Genomic DNA, 25727 nt, shown 5'->3' with positions numbered 1-25727 from the left:
AGAATGCTTACAGATAATGAGGGCAATTCTAGCCAGAGGGTAATAAGAATTTGTGATTAATCAGGACTTTATATGGCAGAACTGGAATACTTTTTATTAGTGAGTAAGTGAATTGAAACCCTTAAATCTTACTCAATTGAAGAACAACATAGTTAAGTTTCAAAATAAGTACATAATAGTTGAATGTTTATAATCACTTAATAAAAGAGTAAAGAAAATGTGCAAGCTACCATCATTAGTCATAATGGTAAGAGCAATTTATACACTCAATGCTTTTATTCAAAAGTCAGCAGACCTATGAGATTGTGTCCAAATCTACTTCAAGTAAAAGCACTAATAATGACAGTATTATATATGCATAGTTGAACAATAAACTATTCTCCTAGAAAATGTTGTGTGAAGATTTATAGGAAAATGAAGATTTCAGGCTGATGCAGAACACAGAACAGTTGGAATTCCATCTTTATCTCCAAAGACATCAGGTAGCATTTAGGCCATGAATCATGGCACTCTACTTAGGAGGTGGAGAGAAAACAAATATTTAAAGTACACACACACACACACACACACACACACACACACACATTTATATCAGGCCAGAATTCCTCTTCACAACATTAGTACAGAAAAACCTTGCTCCAGTTTTTAATAAGCAGTAACGCAATCAATTTTGCTAAGAGCTTTCACACAAACAGGAAGAAATCTAAGCTTTCCAAAACGAAACAAAAACAAAAAACAAAAACATAAACAAACAAACAAACAAAAAAAAAAAAAACAGGGAAATACATCTTACAAGAATTTGTCCTGGAATAGGAAAACTTGGAAAGGTCAATGTGGTCATAATTGCTGGTTGACTTCTTTCACACATCATGGTTGTGAATGATATGTGACAGGAAGGAGTTTACTCTTTGGAGTAAGGAACCTGAATAAAAATAATGAATGAGGGCAGGGCTACTCGGAGGTATGGTAGAGGAGAAGGTTTAGTGTAGATATGAGGGAAAGCACAGCCAGAGGCATCTGACAGAGCCCAGACTGAATGAGGTCATAAAAAAGTTTGTGCAAATATTAAGAGAGGAAAAGAAAAGAAGAGAAGGGGAACAAAGAGAGTTCTCAGGAATGCAGAGACCAAGAGGCCAAAAGGCCAAAAGGACTGGCTTCCAAAATGGCTGAGATTTTATAGCAGTCAGAGAAGCTGGGGGGAAAGAAGGTAAGCTGGTTAGTTTAGGGTATGGGGTAGGATATATCAGCCAGGAAGACTAATAGGGCCTGAGGAATAGGTCCTCAGGCCAGAATCCTCTTGATATGTAAAATAGGCACCTCTGAGACCTAACAGAACCCACTGAAGTTAGGCTGATATGTCCCAGGAAACCTGGGAAATATTAACAGATCCTCTCAAGGGCATCAACATGATTTCCAAGATGTTTTTGGGGGGAAGGAGGAGATGGCACAAGGATAGGAGGTGGACCTGGGGGAAATGAGAACCAAGTGTGATCAGGGTACATTGTATGCAGCTCCCAAATAATTAATAAAACTCTTATGTTGAAAAAAAAATTACCTGGGATATACTGATACTTTCTCCCTTGACATTTCCATTCCCAAGAAGAGTTTTCAGATTCTTAAGAAAAGTCACTTACACATCAGGAATTGATTATTTTGAAAAAGATACTTATAAAAAAGTACTTGAAAACAGTTTTAAGATAAAGAGTCTAACAAAACCAACCAGATTTTAAGCAAGAGTAACTGCCCTTCAGGTTTCATTCCTAAACACCATTATACATGCCAAGGGCTTTGTCCTCATGTTGGTCTTTGTTCACTCTACTATCAACTGTAGCCAGATGCTAAGCTAGGATCAGAATATAAATAATTGAAGAGATACAAAGAGAAAAGTAGAATCATACTTATCTAGAGGCAACCATCTAGGTACCCAGACCCATGGCTCCTGTATTCCTGCAGTCAGTCCTCTAAAGGACCTCACTTGTGCAAAGGGAAGAAAACCATCAGCAGTGGGCCAAGACTTCCAACAACACTGCACCAAGGTCTCTAGGCTGACTAAAAAGAGGCATCCTATAAAATATTCTCTCATACTGCAGTTGGTTTCTACAACTAATAGGTGCCAAGAACTGCATGATGTTCCTATCCAAGGACAACATCGTTGCTTCTAAAAAGATTTCAATGAGTTAGTTAATACTTCTAGCCCAATTTTGTTGATGGCTCTCCACAGTCTGATAACTCACCTCTAGCCAGAAAGGCAGCAAATGGGAGAAGTATGCTGTAAGCAAAGGTTGATCTGACACTAGAGACTGCCTGCTGAATCAGAAGGCTGAATTATGCCTGAAAAGGAGTTTCCTTAAATAAGAGTGTTAGGAGTGCATGCAACAAACAGGCTTCATGCCACATTTTCTACTTTGTTTCATTTGATCCTGCCTTTGAGGATGGCAAGAAAAGAAGTATTTAAGCTTAAATTTAAAAAACAAACATGCAAACAAACAAACAAAGAACAACCTGAGCATCAGGAAAATTAAACAACTTGATCAGTGTCTCTCAGTTCATGACTAGAAGGGCTAGGACTCTTCCAAAGCACCACACATTATTTAAATGCAGCTTGAAATGGGACGATACCACCCCCCCTGCCCCCACCATGGTGACCACCCCTTGTATGGATCTATAAAAGCTATGAAAGGTCTCGGATTCCTCTTCAAAGTTGAGCTGAGTAAGTATTAATTCTGGCAAGCAGGAGCCCTGCTGAATATTTGTGCCTTTGTTTTTCTGACTTGTAAATAGATCTCTCTTTTCTTGATAGTCTCTGCAGGTAGAGTATAATATTTAAGGCTTTTCAAGCCTGTTTCTGCTGTGCTTTCTGAACAATTCTGTACACTACTTACCCAAATTGGGCCCTGTTCTGCAGTTTTTATTCAGGTAAAACTAATAGTTTCCCCCAGAGTGAGGAATGTGTAATCAATCCCATTGTTTGGTTTCAATGGGTTATTATGGGTGGAAGAATTGCTACAGCAGAGGCAATTTAGAAAATCAGGTACAATTGACTCCCACCAATTTGCATACTATAGTCCCCAAAGCAAGAAGTCCTGGTATTTCAACTAGAGATAGTGCAATCATTAAATGAGACCATAGAGACAACAGGAGAGAAGAGCTGAGAAGAAATGATGGGAGTAGAAGCAAGAAGAGGGGGAGGGGAAATACATTTAGAATAAAGTCCAATCCAAAAACTGGGGTGTGGGGACTCTGAGTGTTTTCCAATCTCTGATAATTCCAGTAACTATTCACAGTAAAAAACCTTCAGCAGACAAATGTCTTTCAAGATCCCATTAAGGATGGATTTTACCACAGTGCTGTCTGACAACACTGTAATGATATATCTTTCTACAAGGCTGATACTAAGCTAAGCAACAAAATTTCTATTCTAATATGGACTCAGGAAAAATTTTTTGAGTGGACTGGGCTAGTTAATCGGCTTCTGTTAATGCTTCATCTATATGAGTTCCGCTGAGATGTTTCTGGATCTTCTTTCAATGATAAAATACAGGGCTTGTAACACTAGCATGTCCCTAGGAAAGGAAAAAAAACAAAAAAACTATGAGAACACAACTTTGGTTACTGCCAAATCACTTGTCATGTCTATGGATGAAAGCCAAATAAGAATGAAGAAGAATAAAGGGAGGAGAGAAGTGCCTCTCAGGACAAGTGCATCTCCACAGGGAAGGGAAAGGGCACTGCATCTTTGCAGTGAAAGTCAGGGCAGCCCTATCCAAAAGAAGTGGTGCTGTCAGAGAAGTACCAGAACTTTCTCAAGGACCTGAGGAGAAAGGAAAGAAGGTAGCCAGATGAGAACATTCTGAAAATATGTTATAAAACAGGTAGGATAGCACACATCTCAGCGGTATCATAGCAACCCCCAAAGAAGGAATATATGAACCACTTTCTGAAACGTGGAAAGTTTATGCACTGTAATAAGTAAAAAATAAATAAACAGTACAAAAGACACAACCTGAGATGAGATTGAGCTGAAATTCAAGCCCTGATCTATTCTTACTTAACATGCTAGCTCAGTATGTCTATCTATGCAGATTTTTTCTCTACTAGACATTGTTCACTGTCTCCTACCTATGGTATCTTTTCAGAGCCATTCCTAAATGTACAGAATATTACCTGGGGTCAGAAAATAGTTATTTTACCTCCCTTCATCAATCACTATTTCTGCTCCACACCTGCCTGCTTCATCTACTTAGGTCATTAAATGAAGCTCCTTCTGTTTGTGTGTTGCTGGGAATTAAGAGTTCAAAGGCAGGCTGGCGCCAGTGCTGGGAGCTGCGTCAGCGAGGAGACAGCAATATGCACTATGAGAAGCAACTGCAGCTTTGAGAAGCTGCAGCTATTTGCATTCCTTGTTTCAAAAAGATCACTTTCAGTATGTGGCGATGGCGGAAATGAATGCAGTCCTCATTTGCAGGACTTTGCTGGGTGGTGGCAGCTGGAGACGTTCTCTTCTCATCTACAACCCACAGACCCTCGTGCAAAGCAGGAGGTAAAAATGCCATTGTCCTTAAAATAAAACTTGCCTGTGGAGCTACATATTGCAAGATTTTTTTTAATTGGGGGGAAAAACTTTTTATAGACAAAAGAATACAAAATCCAAATAAAACCTAAACAGACATTGAAAATTAGTGTTTCTCATTAATAACTATAAACAAAGCTAAGTTTTCAAATACACCAAATAGTCACATTGTCTTTGAGAGGAAAAAAATCCCACTTTCATTTTCAAACTCTAGCCAGCTTTCTCCATGACTCTATGAGACATATTTTACTTCTTCAGTAACCTCTAAAATATTTTTATAAGTTATTTCCTCCAAGTATTTCTTTGTCTTATAGTTATGTGGGACCATATTTTGGTCTCACTACAAAGTTTATCTGCACTCCCTTTCAAACAAAGGATCAATACAATGATGAATATGTCATTACAGGAGCTATTCTTTCATACAATTAATATATGCTAATGATTTTTATTGAATTCACACTTCTATCTATATATTTACTAAACAACATGAGTTGATAACCCATCAAATGGCAAGAATCTTCTAAGTATTAAGAATGCAAATATTGAGGACCTGATAGGATGACTCTGATAGATAAAGACACTTGTCACCAAGGCTGATGAACCCACATTTAGCAAAGAGAAAATTGACTTCCAAACCCTGTACTTTGACTTCCTCATATATTCTGTGGCATGCACTCATAATCACACACACACACACACACACACACACACACACACACACAAACCCAATCAGTCAATAAATGTACTAAAATTTTTAAGACTATAAATATTGATAAGGTCTTTCCTCGAGCCCTTACATTTAAGCAAGGGTAGTAGATACATAAACATGACTATAAATTGCAATTACATGTTGAATGCAAGGGATATTCATTTTTACAACCTTGTAAATCTTCCTACCTCAGTGACTGAGTAAACGAGGACTGTACTGCAAAACAAGAGCTAAATGCCCTGGAGAGCAGCAGTAGGTAAAAACTGGTGAGGAAATGAAGCAATGGTGACATATGAGTTTGGGGAGCACTGTAACTCCCAAGAGTCTAGGCACATTATTCTTTCTGGCCTAGCCCTGAGTCTTCTTTGATTGGCTACTTCCTATGTGCATGGTATCTTTTATACATTAAGTGCAATCCTAGAGTGGCAGCCAGATAGAAAACAAAAACACATTTAGCTTTTGAGCCAGAAGACTTGGTATGTACTGTAAAGATAATAGTATTAGTCTGTCAGTGGTACCTGCTGATTGAGGATGTAGATATTAAGTGGACAGGAAACAATAAATCGTCTGAAGCTCTTCAGGGGAAGTTTATGATCTAGTTGTACTTGACAGAGAATGAGAAAAAGGCAAACATCTGCAGGGAAGCCTCAGCCTGGTTCACGTGATACAAAGGCACTAAGGTCATGGAACATCTGTGGAATCTCATGTTTCCTGGCTGACATCTGTGTTTCTGCTAGGTAACATGTTGATGCTAAATAATAAAATGCCATACACATTCTTCATGCCCTTCTTAAAACATTTTCTCCTCTTGTCTGATTTTTCCTTCTTGAATTTTTTTCTTTTATGGCTCCATGATCTCACAATGTTGTTTTTGTTTTCCTTCTCCCTTCCATGACTGATCAATTTACCAGTGTACATCATTCTCCTCCAACTATGAGTTAGCCCCAAACTCATATGTCTGTTTTCTCCATGATTCAACTGATCATCACTTGAAATTTCTCTGAATTCTCCATTCAGTTCTCTACCATTGTTTGTGCAAATCTGTGACCACTTTTATCATTTCCATCCTCCTCAACTCCATGAGCATCTCATCAAAGACTTAGAGAGTGTTTAGTAATGGGTGTCCACCAGCAAGCACATCAGGCTCAGCTGTAGACCAGCTCCCTATATTAATCAATCCACTGAAGGGCCAATCATCTCCAAAACTGCTCCACTTCAGTATATTCTGGGACTGAAATACCTGTAATCGGGTTCTCCCACTAAACTCGCCTTCTGTTCTTCCTGCCCCCTTAATTTATAGTATCTAGACATTTGGTTTCTTTCTCCATGCTATTCACTAGGCTAGTTATTCTGAAAGTCTTTTTTTGATAATATCTCAGTAATAAGAGCAATTTAAGATAATGCTTTTTAAATGAAAACAGTCAACAGTCAGAAACAAATAAACACACACACCACCACAGAGAGAGAGAGAGAGAGAGTCTAGTTGTTACTCTTCTTAATGAAGCCCTTGTCACCTAACTTGTAGTCATATTTCGATCTTTGTGCTTATCATTTTAAATATAATTATATAAAAATACATATTTACTCACTATAATCTCTGAATATATATGATCAATAAACTATTGGAATGGACTTTATTGCTTAGCAACTTGACAAGATCTAGACTAGCCTAAAAACAGGCTTCTCGCCATGAAGGATGATGATATATTAACCAAATTGAAAAGACCAGTCATAACTGTAGGTGGCACTATGCCATGCGATGAAGTCTAAATAAAAGGGAAAGAATGAGTGATCACTCAGCATTTATCTGTCTCTGTCTACATTCTGATTGTAGGTGCAGCATAAACAGCTTTCTTGGGCCCTGTTGCCATGAATTCTCCACCATAATGGGCTATTCTCTGGAATGGTGAACCAAGGCAATGTTTCCTCTTTAAGTTGCTTTTGTCAGGGTATTTTATTATAGTAACAAGACAATACTAATACACATATGTGGTCCAAGTCATAAATGTAAGCCTTATATGCCATGAGAAGTTTCCTTAATCATTACAAAATACAAAAAGAAACACACAAAAAGCAATTCAATAATAATGTTCCATTTAATTTCAAATGTCCTAAAAATTCTGTTATACTCTTTACATTATATAGTGTATAATAATCAATGGTAATGAAACATCACAGTTTATTTCCTTCAAGCCTTTGAAGTTACACATCTTAATTATGAAGAGCTATATTTAAGATCCTATTAAGTAGATGTGGCTAGGAGATACCACATTGGATAATGTGACTTGAAAATATTCCCTATGTTTCTTTTTCCCATTTCTGACTCACATTTACCTGTATACTTCTTCCTTTTGATAGAATTATTTTATGATAACATCTCAAAGCTCTTCAATTTTAACTTCTATTCTCTCCATGCAATCCATTTCAACCACCATGAAATTCATCTCCTGAAATAAATTATCTGAACCACTCGGAGTTTGGTTCCCTCTGACCTTTTGTATAAATAATACCAAAAAACAAAATCCTAACCGGACTGTCAATGTTTGGAAGACTATTACTGTTCTCTGTTCCTAACTCTACATGGTAAAATTTCTTTCATAGAAATAATACAGTAAGTATTTGTTAGGCAATGATGACTTATGAAGTTAATATAAATAGTCTTTATTTATCAACAATCCTGTACAATGAACCCATTGATTCTAACAGCAAAGTTTACTATATTCTTCATAAGTTGGACTTTATAAATTTCATTTAAAATTAATCTGAGTTAGAAAATGGCTCAGAGGTAAAGGAAATTACCACCAAGACTGGTGTTATGAATTCAGTCCCCAAAACTCACATGGTAGGGAGAAAAGCAACCCCACAGTTTGTCACCATGGAAACTGTGACATACATACACATGCAAATAAATAAGTATTTCAAAAAACTTCTGTAATGTCACATTCAGCTATGATTGAGGATAAATGAAATACTAGAAACACAAAGATTACCCAAATTAAATAGAAAGTTGAGGTAAGCTTTTATAATTTTAGTTCTGAGTCATGTTTTTATGAGGGAACAATATGAATATTGATATCTAAAATAGAGTGAATATGACAGTATGTAATTCATGCATTGCCTATTTATTTTATTCACATAAAATATTGCTCAGAAACACATTTTGAAGAATTGAGAGAGAATGTGTTAGGGAAAGTGGTTAGATAAAGTATCTTCGACATCACTTTAGGATAGAGTTCTCTACGGTGACTCTGGATGGAAAAGCTTAGACAGGTGCCTTGTGTTAATGGATGAAAGTTAGGGTGAGTTGCATTTCTATACACACCAAAGGCAATGATCAGATTTCACACTTAGAAATACAGATCAAAGTGATGAGTCCTGGTGTGACAGGTAAAGAACTCGAATAGTTCCTATATTCCCTCCATCACAGGGGACCTGTGTATTACTTCCTATCACTGTACATGAGGTAGAAGCACTAAGTAGGACAAATGGTGATTAATTTGAAGGGCATGACTCAATAAAATACTACAAGACCATAGTTTCATACTAACAAACCAGATTTGGCAAAATAATATTTAAAAAAATTACTCAGTAACATCCAAACTACCATCATCAAAAATTCCTCTTCTCCCTTCTGATCCATTTATTCTGTTTTAACCCATGTCACATTCATAGCATTTAATAAATCTTTTGAGATGTGTTCTTTGAATTGATGAAGTATGTATTAGTCAGGGTTCTCTAGAGTCACAGAACTTATGGATAGTCTCTAGATAGTAAAGGAATTTATTGATGACTTACAGTCGGCAGCCCAATTCCCAACAATGGTTCAGTCGCAGCTATGAATGGAAGTCCAAGGATCTAGCAGTTACTCAGTCTCACGCAGCAAGCGGGCGAAGGAGCAAGAACAAGAGCTAGAACTCCCTTCTTCCAATGTCCTTATATTGTCTCCAGCAGAAGGTGTAGCCCAGATTAAAGGTGTGTTCCACCACACCTTTAATCCCAGATGAAAGGCGTAGCCCAGATTAAAGGCGTGTTCCTTAAACTCGGAGATTCAATCTTCTGGAATCCATAGCCACTATGGCTCAAGATCTTCAAATCAAGATCCAGATAAGGATCTCCAAGCCTCCAGATAAGGGTCACTGGTGAGCCTTCCAATTCCGGATTGTAGTTCATTCCAAATATTGTCAAGTTGACAACCAGGAATAGCCACTACAAAGTATTTTTATTTTTTTTTACTAATTTCATATGTGCATACAATGTATTTTGATCACAGTCACCCTCTGTTCCTCCAAGAGCTACACCTCCTATTCCTCCTAACTCCCTGTCCCTTTCTCTGTTGCCCATTGATTCCAATTAGAATTGTTCATATACTCATAGGTATAAGAACATCTCCTGGAGCATGTTCTACCTATTAGGAGCCATTTCCTTAAAGGGACTGACTCTCCCTCTTCCCAAACCATCATTTTCCAGTAGCTCCTTACTTAGGTATGGGACCTTGTGAGTGTTTGGCCCTCAGTGCTGGTGTTGAGAAGTTATAATGTACAGTTAGTATGCAAGCCGCCAGAGTTACCATTTCACGGGTACAGTAGTTTGTCATGTACAGAAGACACAGTTTCACTCTAATTTGTCCCAACCTCTATATCTTACAATCTTTTCATACCCTCTTCTGTGATAGTACCTGAGCCTTGAATGTCAGGTGATATAGATATCTCATTTGTGTCTGAGCACTCTTGAGATATGTATTCTCTCCATTTTGATCTCGTGTGGGTTTTTGCATTTATCACTGCCTACTACACAAGGAAACTTCTCTGATCAGGTCTGAGAGTTACACTAATCTATAGGTATAGAAACATGAATATAGAGGGCAGGGTTAGGCTATTTGGTGGAATTTGCCATGTGGCAGAATAATAGTAGTAGACACAATGCTAGTGACTATGAGCTCCCAACATTCACCAGATTTACAATACCAGGCATGTGCTCTCCCTTATCAAGTGCATTGTGATGGTTGATGAGACCATGACACAGCAAACAGCACAAACACCAGTGTTAGAGAATAAATTTGATTGAAATGCCCACACCAATGACTAAAGTTATATCAATATCTTCCTGTTAATATGACTTAGCTTAACATCTAAAACATATAATGATATTATATTAATATATTATAAATTATAAAAGTAAATTGAAATGTCTCTTAAGTTTAATCACTTTTTAAAACTTACATGTCGGCCATTACATTCAAGCTGTCCTACAACGTGTACATCTATTCTCGGGGATTTGTTTTGCATGGAACAGCTACTGTACAATCAAGGGGGAAACCTGAGAAATGTGTGTTTTAAAGCTACTTATTCTTCTTACAATAAAGGTTATTACTAATCTATACACAAGAGAAAGTTAATGGGGGGAAACAATCTCCTTGCTGGATGACAGTCACCTTTGAAAATTTCAATACTGGGACCAAGGAACAGAGGAGTGTGAACAGTGCTATGACTGGTGGCAGATGCTGATCAGAAGTGCTGAGGTATAATGGAAAGCAGTTATTGGATAAGCTCTAGACATAACATGTGCCAGGGACAAGAGTGGAGACCGGAAAGTCCAATCAAGGGAAAAGGCACATGTTGAAAAGGAAACAAATCAGGAACCGTCATCAACTATGCTGAAAAGCAGTAACCCTAAGGTTACCAATGAACACAGAAATGCTAAAATTGAACAAGAGCAGGAACCTGGACTTAAAAACTAACTTTGCTGTTGAATGACATGGCATCAGTAGCCTGTCCTGAACTGATGAGCAGTTAGCTTGCTGGAGCTTTGTTGAACATCTCCTCCAAGTTGCTGTGCTGCTTTTCTGTAGCTGATGACTCCTGGTGACTTACAAAGCCTTATACAGTCAGAAAGCTGCCTGCCTCTCCTAGTTCATCATCTCACTCCTAACTTTTGTGATTCTCTATCTCCAACCCTGCCGACCATATTTATGTTCTCCAAACACCAAAGTGTGTCCCTGTGTGAGTTTTATATTTCTGTGCCCTTTCTAGAAGTTCCTACCACTTCCTCTGGCAAGATTGTCATAGCTCAGCACAAATGATCATCCTTTAATAGAACCTTCTTGATTACCAATTGTACTCTGTGCTAGTTTGAATATGAATGGTCTTTATAGATTCATGTGTTTGAATGTTTGCCCTATAAAGAGTAACACTATTTGGAAGGGTGTTCTTATTGTTGGTGTAGGTGAGTCATTGTTGGAGAAAGCATATCACAGTGGGGGTGGGGTTTGAGGTCTCCTATGCTCAAGCTATGCCCAATGTGGTACCTACCCACTTGTCCTTCACAGAACCTGGATGAATAGGTTCTGCGGGTCTTGGTCAGCTATAAAACAAAAAGTGTTGTAGCTCTTAGAAGGGAATCAAGGAGGTTTTGGCAGCCTACACAAGGTAGGTAGCTGGTTCCCAGGTCTCGTCCACTCCTGATCAGCACCAGTGGGCAATAGTAATGTCGGCAGCTGTGGCTGGAGGCAGTGGGATAAACCTGACCATCCAGGTGGGTCTGAGGTCCAGTGACGCAAGCTTTGGGAGACAGAACTCTTCCCCAAGTGTCATAGCTCATTAAAACAGGCATGCTCAAATGTTCCTCAGTGAAATAACTCACACATTTTGTTTTTGCATTTCATTTTATGTTTTTAAATTAATTTATTTTTTACACTCTATATTCCATTCCCACCCCCATCTACCCTCCGACTGCTCCACATCCCACATCTCCTTTCTACCCCTCTTGTCTCCATGTGGATGTCCCCACCCCCACCCCATCTGACCTCTAAACTACCTGGGGCCTCCAGTCACTTGAGGGTTAGGTGCATCATCTCTGAATGGACACAGACCAGGAAGTCCTCTTTACTCTATGTGTGTTGGGGTCCTCATATCAGCTGGTGTATATTGTCTGTTTGGTGGTCCAGTGTTTGAGAGATCTCAGGGGTCCAGATTAATTGAGACTTCTGGACCTCCTACAGGAGGATCGCTCTTCTCCTCAGCTTCTTTCCTCCTTCCCTAATTCAACAACAGGGGTCAGTTCCTTCTGTCCATTGGTTGGGTGCACATATCTGCATCTGACTCAGCTGCTTGTTGGGACTTTCAGAGGGTAGTCATGATAGGTTCCTTTTTGTGAGTGCTCCATAGCCTCAGTAATAGTGTCAGGCCTTAGGACCTTCTCTTAAGCTGAATCCCGCTTTAGGCCTGTCACTGGACCTTCTTTTTGTCAGGCTCCTCTCCATTTCCATCCCTGTAATTCTTTCAGACAGGAACAGTTATGGATCAGAGGTGTGACTGTGGAATGGCAACCCTATTCCTCACTTGATGCCCTGCCTTCCCGCTTTGGGTGGGCTCTATAAGTTCCCTCTCACTACTGTCGGACATTTCATCTAAGGTTCCTTTGACTCCTGAGAGTCTCTTACCTCACTGACAAGTGCCTCCACTTCTACAGTTTTCAATTTTGAGATTCACAAAGTCTGAGCTCGCTCAGCCTTACCAGGTCTTTCTGGTGGCACCATCCACTTGCTCTATACACTCTCTTTCTGATGCCTTCAGATCAAGATGTAAAACTATCTGGTCCTCTTCCAGTACTATATCAGCCTGCCTGTTGTCCTGTTCCCCACTGTGATGATAATGGACTAAACCTATGAAACTGTAAGCAAGCCCCAATTAAAAGTTTTCTTTTATAAAGACTTGCATTGGTTGTGGTGTCTCCTTACAGCAATAAAACCTTAACAAGGAAACACCCTTTGTTATCTTCATGGGACATAATTATATTTGAAACTTTCCATCTAACTATCTCTCTGTCTTTTTGGCTACTTGTCTGTCATCTATCTCTCTATCTGTCTATCTATCTATCTATCTATCTATCATCTATCATCTATCTATCTATCATCATCATCGTCACCTATTGCCTTTGTTGTTTAATGATTATGCTACACATTAAGAAATAATCTTTAGTGAGAAGAAACTGGCTATCTTTCTTCAAACTGAAACTTTTCCAGTGTCTAGAAAAGAACTCATGGTAATGCTCAAATATACATGTTGAACAAATGAAAACTGAATCATCATTAAGTGCTAAACATTCATTGAAATTTTATAAATTTATGGTTTTTCGGAAAGATACATATTGCTTTCTTTTTATGCCTATCATATTGTAAAAGAAACTGACTCTTGGGGAAAGTTATTTGCTTATCAGGTGGATAGTGATAGGCCACTTCTGATGTTTTTGTCTGCTTTGGGGGACCCTTATCCTCCTACTGGGTTGCATTGTTCAGTTAATATAAAGGGAGGTGCCTAGTCTTATGGCAACATGATATGCCATATTTGGTGATATCTCTAGGAAGTCTCCACTTTTCTGAAGGAGTGGATGGTATGGGAGATGGTGACTGGGAAGAGAAGAAGGAAGGAAAGCTGTGGTCAGGATAAAATATATGAGACAATATGTTGATTTTTAAAATTTTTCTTTATTTACATTTCCTTTTTCCCTTTTTTATTAGAGATTTTCTTCATTTACATTTCAAATGCTATCCCCAAAGCCCCTATACCCTCCCTCTGCCCTGCTCCCCAACCTACCCACTCCTGCTTCCTGGTCCTGGCATTCCCTTGTACTGGGGCATATGATCTTCTTAATACCAAGGGCCTCTCCTCCCATTGATGGCCAACTAGGCCATCCTCTGCTACATATGCAACTAGAGACAAAGCTCTACGGGGGTACTGGTTAGTTCATATTATCGTTCCTCCTATAGGGTTGCAGACCCTTTAGCTCCTTGGGTACTTTCTCTAGGTTCTTCATTAGGGGCCCTGTGTCCATCCAATAGATGACTGTGAGCCTCCACTTCTGTACTTGCGAGGCATTGGCATAGACTCACAAGAGAGAGCTATGTTAGTGTCCTGTCAGCAAAATGTTTCTGGCATCTTTATTTACATGTCAAATGTTATCCCATTTCCTGATTTCCCATCCAAAAAACCCCATCCCCTCCCCCCTCCCCCTGCTCAACAACTCCCCCCCACACACACACACACACATACTCCCCTTTCCTGTCCCTGGCAGTCCCCTGTACTGGGGTATAGAATCTTCACAGGACCAAGGGCCTCTCCCCCCATTGATGACCAACTAGGCCATCCTCTTCTACATAAGTCCCACCATGTGTTTTCTTTGGTTGGTAGCTTAGTCCCAGGGAGCTCTGTGGGTACTGGTTAGTTCATATTGTTGTTCCTCCTATGGGGCTGCAAACCCCTTCAGTTCCTTGGGTACTTTCTCTAGCTCCTTCACTGGGGACCCTGTGAGCATCCACTTCTGTACTTGTCAGACACTGACAGAACCCCTCAGAAGACAGCTATATCAAGCTCCTGTCAGCAAGCTATTGTTGGCCTCCACAATAATGTTTGGGTTTGGTGATTGTATATGGGCTGGATCCCCAGGTGGGGAAGTCTCTAGATGGTCATTCCTTCAGTCTCTGCTTCACACTTTGTCTCTGTAACTCCTTCCATGGATATTTTGTTCCCCCCTTCTAAGGATGTAAGTATCCCCATTTTGGCCTTCCTTCTTCTTGAGTTTCATGTGTTTTGCAAATTGTATTTTGGGTATTCCGAGCTTCTGAGCTAATATCCACTTATCAGTGAGTGCATATCATGTGTGTTCTTTTGTGATTGGGTTACCTCACTCAGATCCATCCATTTGCCTAAGTAGTTCATAAATTCATTGTTTTTAATAGCTGTGTAGTACTCCATTGTGTCAATGTACCACATTTTCTATATCCATTGCTCTGTTGAAGGACATCTGGGTTTTTTCCAGTTTCTGGCTATTATAAATAAGGCTACTATTAACATAATGGCACATGTGTCCTTATTACATGTTGGTTTATCTTCTGGGTATATGCCCAGGAGTGGTATTGCTGGATGCTCTAGTAGAACTATGTCCAATTTTCTGAGGAACCGCCAAACTGATTTCCTGAGTGATTGTACCAGCTTACAATCCCGCAAGCAATAGAGGAATGTTTCTCTTCCTCCACATCCTTGCCAGCATCTGCTATCACCTGAGTTTTTAATCTTTGTCAGGCAGTGGTAGTGCATGCCTTTAATACTAGTACTTAAGAAGTCGAGGCAGATAGATCTCTATGATTTTACGGCCATCCTGGTATACAGAGAGAGTTCCAGGTCAGCCAGAACTACACAGAGAAATCCTGTCTTAAAAAACAAAAAATAAAACCAAACACTTAAAACTTAAAAGTAAATAAATAAATAAAAACAAATGAAGTTACCATGATACATATTACATATTTTGGGAGTGTCAACAACAGGAAAATTCCTTATCATTTAGGAACACTCATGAACATAATATTAAGAACCTCATAGTATTACTGGTGTTAGAAAGTATATATGAATGAATAAAAATGTGATTGAGTGGCTACATACTACCCAATTTCATAGATAAAGAAACAAAGTTTACCGAAGAAACATAACTTCCCAGTTCCAGGGATAGTGACTGTCAACCAGTGCTAATAAAAACCAAGATTCCAAAGGATTATACTGAAGCTGGAAAATCTCTTGAAAAATCACCACATTAACTGCAAAACATAATTTCTCTAACAAGCTGTGATTTTACGGTTTCATTGTCTGTTTATATCATTGATTTCTATTGGTACATAAAAGTGCTAAATTTTAGGTTGTTACAATATAAATGTTAAGCTATCTTCAGCAAACCATGCCATATTTTTTTCCTAATTCAGTACACATTGACCAATTTTTATGAATTATGCTGAGTTCTTTGAACATTTTAGCAAAATGATGTATTTAAATTATATTTCATTTGGCAAGTATTTGTGCAAAGATTTGTGTATTAAGATACACACACACACACACACACACACACACACACACACACACACACACACATATATATATATATATATATATATATATATATATATATATATATAATGCCTTGCTACATTGTCGACATAAAAGACTCTAAAGAGTATATCCATAGTTGAAATTGGTTTTGTTTCATTAAAAAACAATACTTTGTAACTTCATTCTAGCTGTGTAGGAAGTTGAAGAAATGTAGCCAGTCAGGTAGCATCCTTACTGTGAGTTGTTCCTCTGTACCATTCAGTAAACTATGACCCTCTCCAAGGTTGCCTCTCTCTAGGACGTTGTATGCAACTTAACATTTGTGTTGTTCCACAGACATTCCAAACACTATGTACAAAACTCTTATCTACTCAATTCTATTATGTTCCAAATCTGCAATACCTGAGAAAAATGACAGAACATTTTCAAAAGCCTGACTAGCATTTTTGTTTGCTTCCTGTGTCCACATTCACATTCATTGCCTCAACCAGCCTCTTTTTTGCACTTATCAGAAACTGAGATGGTACCCTCAGCCAACACAGCTAATGTGGTAGCCCATACCTGCCTAGAGAATGCTGCCTCACTTCAGATCCTAGGCTTTTACAGTCTTCCTGAAATGAAGCATCTCTCTCTCTCTCTCTCTCTCTCTGACACAGTTTTGCTATGGAACCCAGGCTGGTATTGAACTCCTGACCCACATCTCAACTCTTTGAGTACCGGGATTATAGATGTGCGAAACCATGCAAAGTAGCAGATGTTCTTTTAAAACAAAAATTCCAATACCTGGCCACACTAATTTTATCAAAGAGTTAATAATACAAGGCATATTCTGTAGTATAATAATAATGACATATAATAATGTAGTATAAATATAAATGACATACTTACACCTCTTTATTCAGAGTATTAAAGTATAAATAATATTTTATAAGATACAAATTATTTGATGGGTTTATATACATGTATCTGCCTATTAAGTGATCACTGCTCCCACAATAGCAAATAAATACACTCATCAGCTACAGAAGTTCAGTCTATATGTCCTCCTCTTCCTTTCAACACTCGCAGCAACGTTTTCATTGATTTTCCTTGTCCCACTTGAATTTTCCAAAATCTATAGGTAGCTTTGGAGGTAGCTCAGTTAGTCCTGTGTCCTGAACACATGCCCGAGTACCAAATAAACCAAGCATGGTGAAAATACCTATAATCCCTGCACTTAAGAGTTGAAGGCACAATGCTCCTCTGCACAATAATCAGGAGCAAAGGGTCATCTTTGGCTATAGAACAAATTCAAGGTCATGCTGGGATACAAGATAATCTGTTCAACAACAGTTTTTCAAGTACAGAAATAAATTAGTATCTCTACTTGCCACACTACTGGGAGCCCAAATTAATTTCTCCATTCACTATTAGAAAGAAGCCATGGTGAAGAAATATGACTAAAAATCATTGGGCAAAGGAGAAAAATGACTGTTTGTGAAGTGGCTTCTAGATTATAAAACTAAAGTTCTGAAATACTAATATTTTCATTGATTTGTAGTTTTCTCAATTCTCATAAAGATAACATTAACAGTAAACTAGTATTTATTCTTTTAAATTTAAAAATATGTATCTATTTGTATTTATGTGTGTGCATTATTCTTATCATGTGTGTTCAGGGGTGAGAGAATAACTTAAATAAGTAGGGTCCCTCTCTCCATCATGTAGGTCGTAGGGATCAAACTCAGGTTTTCAGATGGTGAGAAGAATCCTAATAGACTAAGCCACTGCACCACCTTACTTATGAGCTTACCGAGACTTTTCCTCAGCTCAGTTTTGAACTCTCTCTCTCTCTCTCTCTCTCTCTCTCTCTCTCTCTCTCTCTCTCTCTCTCTCTCTGTCTCTTTCTTAATCTCCCCCTCCCCCATTACTCGGGCAATTTCAAAGATTGTGTCATTTTAAAAATCCTGGGGTATCAGCCAAAGCAACTCAGTGAGTGTTTCCTATCTTCACAAAACAAAACAGTGAGTGTTTCCTATCATCTTTACAAAACAAAACAAATCCCTCTTAATCTCAACTGAAGTTTACAAAGCAAAGACTAGTCCTTTTCATGAGAATATTTCCAAAATTTTCCAATACAAATATTTCTTTAATGATATTGACAATTGCGTATTCTTTATTTCATATTGGATATAATTTATATTGGCAAGTGCACAGAATAGTTTTGAGCTGTGCTTCTCTTTCCAAAATAGTCAGAAAAACTTTTGCTTCTTTGGGCTTGAAATGGGGGCGTTTTGGATGGTTCCTTACAACAGTAAGTGTGAAGGGAAATGCCATAATACAACAAATCTCACTTCTCTGTAGATTTTGACATTTCCCACTAGCCAAGCACTATAAACGTGCGTCACCCAAATGAGCAGTTTTTAATAGCATCGTTTTCACGTTTTAATTGTTGTCACATTTCTTCTTTGTTTAGGGAGAAGTCTGGTGAGCACCCAGGGGATCTAACTAGCAAGTAAGATTTAAAACTCTCTGGGCTGGGCCCGGCTTTCACGTTTCCTTTGTTTTATTATTTAACTGTGTCTATTTGCTAGAGTGGCTTATAGCATCCTTTTAAAAATGTTAGAAATTCAACTATATAGTTTAAGAAACAAAATTGAACTTTCAATGACGGAGATTATTTGATGTCATAATAATACATGAGTTTTTTGAATGCAATAGATGGATATAAAGAAATTACGAACGGGATGAAATTTCAAGACCTAGGCCTGTTTCATTAGCAGAAGGAAGAATGAATGTGAAAGCTTTCGCATGGTGATTTTTTTTTAACCAGATAAATATATTTCTTATTGCTCTGTTCTGACTTCTAGGTGAGTTGAGTGAAAAATCTGCTTCATATGCTAATCTGAGAATTAGCACAGAGAGGCTAGACAGACGTCCTACCCAACATCAGACTGCACTCTGATGGAATGATGGTAGAAACCTTGTCTATTGAAGAAAATAGAGAAAGCATGGTGAACAGGATAAAAAGCATTCCAGTAAGGAGGGTACTGAAACAAGCAGGAAGTGGAAACAGGCCAGTGTCCATAAAGGCACGGGGGCCAAGGAACCAAGGAAATAACTAGGTAACCTTTCCTCACTGCGGATAAGGAGAACAAAGGAATAACACCAGAATGAATTAGCAGTAGAGTACAGAAGTTGGAGAATGAACGGATACAGTAGATCACGTCTAAAAGAAAAGTAAGAAAGAAAATAGAAAACAAAAATATAAAGAAAGAACAGAGAGAAAATGTTGTGGTTTATTTGTTTGTTTGTTTGTTCCTCCAGACTTTACCATTTCACTTCCCTGACAATTTAGTTCATTGAAACTGGAACATGGGATCTCTTAAAAATAAAAGCATTTTTTTTTGTTGTTTTGGGGATAGCATTGGAAATGTAAATGAAGAAAATACCTAATTAAAATAAAATAAAAAATAAATAAATAAAAGCATTGAATATAGTTATATACTTTGTTGAAGAAAAGATTCAATGCCTCATGCAATTATTTGATGCTTTGGGAAATCTTGGCTTATGAACAATTCCAGCCATGTTTAAATGAGGGAACTGGCTCCTGAGTTATATCTGTTTTCTCTTGTGACAATGTTTCTGTACTCAGGAAGTCCCCGACTTCTCCAAAATTGAAACCACATATCTCACAGTGAAATATGTAATTAAAATATAGTTCTAGTTCATTGAAACCATATTTTAAACCATTCAAATTTATAGTCAGAATGGTTCGAGTCACTTCTGCATTCAAAGATAACTAAGAAGCCTTAGAATTACACTGTAGTTTTCCTCTAATGGCTATTTGTTGGCAATGGAAAGGTTAGCTGTGGTGCCAATCTTGATTGCTATCTACAGATTCACCAAGTAACATACAGAATTGAGTGTTCCTCTTACGAAGCACAAAGCATAATCATTCCTCAAAAGAACTTTCCTTGCTTTGGAATAAAGACACAAATAAAGAATGCATTCCCATGCAGAACCACTCCGGAGACATGACAAGGTTTATACTTGTTACTGATCGTGTGTGTGTGTGTGTGTGTGTGTGTGTGTGTGTGTGTGTGTGTGTGTGTGTGTGACTATAATGGTGTGTGTTGTTAACCATATTGGTACTAACAGTAAACAAATATTGAGAAATTTGTTGGTTATTTATGAATCATATATATCCACTCTAAGTTCATAACTTTCTATAATTGCCGTATACCATAAGCACAGACACTTTACCTTGTGCAATAAAAAGGTATACACTGATCCTCAAACCAAAATTCTCAAAATCTCATAACTACTTTTAAAAGTCACTTTTCTCTGGGTCTCAATGTTTTCATGTTAGAAATGGGTACCACTTCACATTTTAGAGGTTTGCTATGCCATTTGACCATCTATAATTCTGACAATATTTAGGTAAGTAATATTACTAGAAAGACATACTAAAGAGGTCGACATTTCAACTCCCTACAAGCACCTGTCCAAAGACCCAGAGGCTTTATAAAAATTTGTGGGACAGTTTGTAGTTGTGACTCATTTTTTTTTTTTTAGCATTTTTAAAAAGTTATTTCAAGCGTTAACACAATGCAAAAAACTTTAGTCATCACACACATGGTACAATGTCTGGAGTCTAGGAAAATGTTTTCAGGCTCATAAAAACCTCCACAAGCTAATCAGGAGTGAAAGGTGGGCTCTCTTTTCCCACATTTTGCCAACACTAGCCTAGGTGGTTACCTTACCTTGTCTCCTATGAGCCTCAATTAGGACACGTGCAGAATAAATGATGATCTGGTTTTAGATGCATCTCAGGAAGCTTAAAAGCATAACTGACACAAAGGGGAAATGGAGCAGGTACTGGAGTCCTTCTTTGCTTTATTACAAATGTACCATGCTATCTCTCTTAGAGAAACATGTCATCTTCAGTGCAAACTACTATCATATGGTGTAGAGAAAATATCAAATGGATGAAACAAAATTTAAGGGTGAGCAAAAGTCATTGCTACTTCCCAAATAAATGAACACTGAGAAGGGGCACAGTATGAGATGGTGCCTCAGGAAATGTACTATGGACAACCCATGCAAGAGTCACTAACGAGCAACTGAAAGAAAATCCTACAATTTGGTGAGCCTTGGACAGTTAGTAGCAGGCTTCTTCAAATCTGCTTGTACATGCCAGTGAAACCCAACTCCTCTGACTCTTGGGCTAGTTTAGCAAACATAAGCCACAGCTCCTGTATTTCCTCTATGTGTCAGCATTCTTCATCTTCATAACTAAAGAGCAAAGAAGTTTTCTGAGTGCATCTGCTTCCAGCTGATGGGGAGAAGTCTCTGTTTCCTCTCAGTGATTGTAAGGATACTTCTTCCTGAAGTTAGTAGGGGGAGTATCCACACTGAACATCCACTGAAGACTAGTATCTTCTATTTTTCTAGATAAAAAAAAAAATAAAGATTTGCTTGAAAATAATTTAAAGAGTTTCTTTCCTGATGGCTTTCTTAACTTTAAAAGTAATTGTTTCTGATCAGATTCATTAAAATATGTATGTTTTAGTTTTTATTAGATCCTGAACTGTTAGAATATTGGGCACAGATCAATAAATAATTATTTATATTATATTTATATATGCATGTACTCCCACATGTATGGGTCTGACAGTGCTATGACATCTATATTATGTGTCATCTGTCTGTCTAAACACAATTTTGAGTTGTCATTGTCACATCAGAAACAAGAGGTAGAAAGTGTTTAAAATGCACTTTTCATTGTACAGTTCTTGCAAGGCCATGTTCTTCTTCCTGAGATTGTGTCTGCTGTAAACACAGCACATGAGAGAAGAAACAGTAAAGTTAGCATGATCTCATTCCAGCTGCCCTGTCATTACTATAGGTAAACACACTCTTCCGCTTTAGATCATTCCTCTTAAAGAATTTCTACCAGGATATGCAACTTTCCTTTGGGTTGTGATCTTATCATTCTGTGTGCTCACATTTGTATCCTTCACACTCTTATGACACTCAGTTCAGTTCAAAGACAAAAGTACCATTGGTTCATCTCAGGGGGTTGGTGGGGGGATGCCTAAAATATGAACGCTTGTTATTAAGAAAGACTGGAGTTTAATCAGAAGGAAGAAGCCCAACTGCACAATTACTGCATGATTTCATCTAGATTATGAGAGTTTAACATTATCATGTGGTTAGGTAGGAGCTTTATTTTAAAATATCGATTTAAAAATGCTTTCAGGAAGAAACAACAGTGAGACAAGGCACTGTTTATTTTGCATTTGCACCACTTTGGGTCACCATTTGGATTTTTACAGAGAGCCTATGGTTTGTTTGTACAGTAAAAATGGTTCTTTGGCTACAGCTACAACTGATGATGATGACATCAAGATGGCAAAGGCACAGAAGTCAAGAGCTCACACATGATAACACAGTACCTGCTGGTAGAAGCTGCTTAGAGCTATCGCATGATCCACTATATCTAGACATCACAACCTTGGCATCAACACTTTCAGTGAGACTCCATATTAAGTTGGAAAGGCTACAGTAGTAGGATTCCAGTGATTGAGCCAATGGTGGCAATGGCCTCTCCTTGCTACCACTGAAAAAAACACAGTGGTCACTTTCTTGTGACTGCTATAACCAACTATTCCCTGAGGTTCATATTTCTTGGGCATCTGGATATGGGTAGAGTACAGTGCCCACATACAGGGGAATCATGGAAGAGTTCTAAACTCATACTTTCTGAACCACAAGTTTTATATCTTGAAGAAAGTTAATACCAAAGGAAACAATTTTCTAAAAGTGAATCAGCTGGTCTCGGGTGCATTTACAATGCACTGGGGAAATGAAGTGGAGGCTTGTTGCTTCTGCTCTGTGGGAAAAAATAATAATCATTTAACATGGCCTATTTCCAGAACAGGCAGTGAGTGAAGATTCTTCCATATTTGAGGCTATTATTAGGTCTGCCTTTGTGAGTGATCACTCTGTTGCTATCACCGATGATCAATAATGAGACCCAACAAGTCAGTGCTACCCTATGGGAACTCCCATGGCACATTCATTTTCCATTTCCAAGATTAATTCTACTGTTCTTGGCCTCATACATTAATTATTGCTACAGAAGTTCTTTCTAATGCATCAGAGTTTAGAAGCTTTTTGTTACTGAGACATAAACTCCTGAAGCTTCAGATATTAGGGGAAGCATAGAGCTTAAAAACTGACAAAAATTTTCAAATGTCATTGTTCACTTTTTAAGAAAGGTATATTTACTAGATGCATTCCTTTCAAAATTCATTTCTTTCTGCCTCTGTTGGTATGATCTGTGATGTTTTTCTATTTCATTCAAAAATATCAGACACGGAATGCTTTGCTGAAATCACCCACGATGACACCAACAGTCATGTCAATGTAGACATAGATTGTATGCCATAGAATTTTAGCATGGATGAGTTGTGTGGTGTTACTGGATGCATTTCCAGGCTGTATACCCTAATATGGCAGAGAAGGGGATTTCTTATCCTGGAAAGCAGACAGACAAAACATGCATAATACATCAAATAAAGAAGGTTTATAACAATTGCACAGTTCATGAGTCTCCTTACAGTCTGGTGTGTTCTCTGTATGCACTAAGCATAGTCAGAGTTTCCCTTGCTTGCCTGTGAATGGAACTATCTTACTCAGTTCTTTCTTGTCTTGGCCACTTGTATTAGAAATCATTTCTCTTGACTTCCTTCAGTATGTGGATTTAAGAAGACATCGCATGGCACTCAGCCCCTGTTCATTAGCTATGCTGTTTTTTAATGTAGTGAAACAAATTACACAAGCTTAGATGCTAATGCAACAAGTATTTATTATTTTATAATCGGTTGCTATTAGGGCTTAGTTTTCATTTGCGGGCTTCACTGAGATGGATAGACTACCTTGTCCATTCAGGCTGTTGTCAGATTGCATTTTCTTTGGAAGGTGTGACTGAAGTCTGTGGCTTCCTGTTGGCAGTTGTCTACAGATCCTCTCAGTTCAAGGCACAGCCTGAAATTTCTTGTCTGTCTCTCAGCATAGCACCTTGCTGTGAAAAGTCAGTAAGGGAGAAGAAGAGACAATCATTAAAAGTTTGACAAGATGGAGCCCCTCCCCAGTGAAACAGATTTCAGTGTGGACACCAGGCAGAAAGCATGAGACACCTCAAATTCTCATAAGGATCAGAGCTAAATAATGATCATAACAGAAACTGATATCAAGTACAGTTCTGAAATCCCAAATTTGAACCAGAATTTATAATTGCATAAAGTCCATTTTAATATGAGCGTGCTAATAAAGATGTAAAATGGCTGTTTAAAATGCCTGTAGACTGTGGAATTGTTACTGTGCCACACCCACAGCACCTCCCTTCATAAGAGCATCCTTGCATCCTCAGCAGTATAATGAATAAGGCTATAATTCTTGACTGCACTGGCATTGAAAAGCATATAAACCCCTTTTCTCTCTGAGTGCATTCTAAGTCTTAGGACTTTGAATAACACAGTTTGCTAGTAATAAACACCTCATAAAGTCTGATATTGTTTGACTTGTATCACCCACAGAGCTGATTATATACTATGTAATTATATGCTGTGGTTATTATATGTTTCACAATCTCTTTATCCATAGGTCTGTTTTCTCAAATAACCACTTAATTGTATAATATTTAAATCAAAAGCTCCAGGCTTTCTAACCTTCCAAGATGTGAGACTAATAGGTGAATTATAAGCCATTGCCCTAAGGAGCTGTGTGTTGAGATTTATGGAGCTGCATAGAAAAGGGGAAGCTATGTCAGATGAGCCCTGAAAAACTCCCCACCTTGTAGTCTCCTGGGTCATCCTAGAATAGACACTGATTCTGATTGCCCCTTCAGTCTACAGTTGTCATTTTCTACCTAAAAGAAGCAGTGTATAAGGTAACCAGGATATGTATTGTCCGGCAATTTGTACCTAAGGCAATCTAAACTATGAGCACATTATATACGAAACAAAAAGCACAGAATATTTTTCCACACAAAAAATAACAAACTAAACTATTAAGCTTTTGAACAATTATATTAATTCCTATTAGCTTCTCTGGAGGCTGTGTCTGTTTTGCAATATGGACACAATTATTGTTGATTCAGTGTGGTAGCCAGCTTCCTATTGATACAATAAATACTTGAGCTGAATAATGATCTGAATAATGAAAGGTCTGTTTTGGCTTGAAGTTTGCAAGGTTTCAGACTGTTGTCCGTTGGTCATGATGCTTTCCTACACGGAAAAGTTATTAAGTCATTATCAATGACTTTAGAGAGCCTTTGAAAGAGAAAGTTGTTCGCCTAGGAACATTAAGAAATCTGCTGAAGGCATGGCATCCAGCACATTCAGAAGAAGGGAAAAGCAAAAAAAAAAAAAAAAAAAAAAAAAAGGGCAGGGGAGGTTCTATGGTACAACAATCCTCTTCAAGTCTTCAAGGGCATACACACAAGTAGTCAGAGGACCACACCTCGCTTCTATCTCTTAAAAATTCCATCTACTCCCAACAGTATCACAGCCTATAAACAAGCCTTTAT

General features: G+C 38.1%; 1 protein-coding gene across 39 annotated transcripts in view; it reads left to right on the top strand.

The window, feature by feature from the left end:
* The window catches only part of Ptprd (protein tyrosine phosphatase, receptor type, D), a 2270506-nt gene that overhangs the window by 1598832 nt on the left and 645947 nt on the right, over window positions 1-25727 (top strand). For all 39 annotated transcript variants that reach the window (NR_160919.1, XR_003954893.1, XM_017320046.2 and 36 more), the window contains one exon: window positions 18606-18644. The gene's annotated coding sequence lies outside the window, so the exon portion shown is untranslated. The remainder of the gene's footprint in view (window positions 1-18605; window positions 18645-25727) is intronic.

The sequence above is a fragment of the Mus musculus genome, chromosome 4, assembly GCF_000001635.26.
Source record: "Mus musculus strain C57BL/6J chromosome 4, GRCm38.p6 C57BL/6J".
Taxonomy (NCBI): Eukaryota; Metazoa; Chordata; class Mammalia; order Rodentia; family Muridae; genus Mus; species Mus musculus.
The sequence above is the reverse complement of the archived record's forward strand: the minus strand, read 5'-3'. Positions and strand labels throughout refer to the sequence as shown.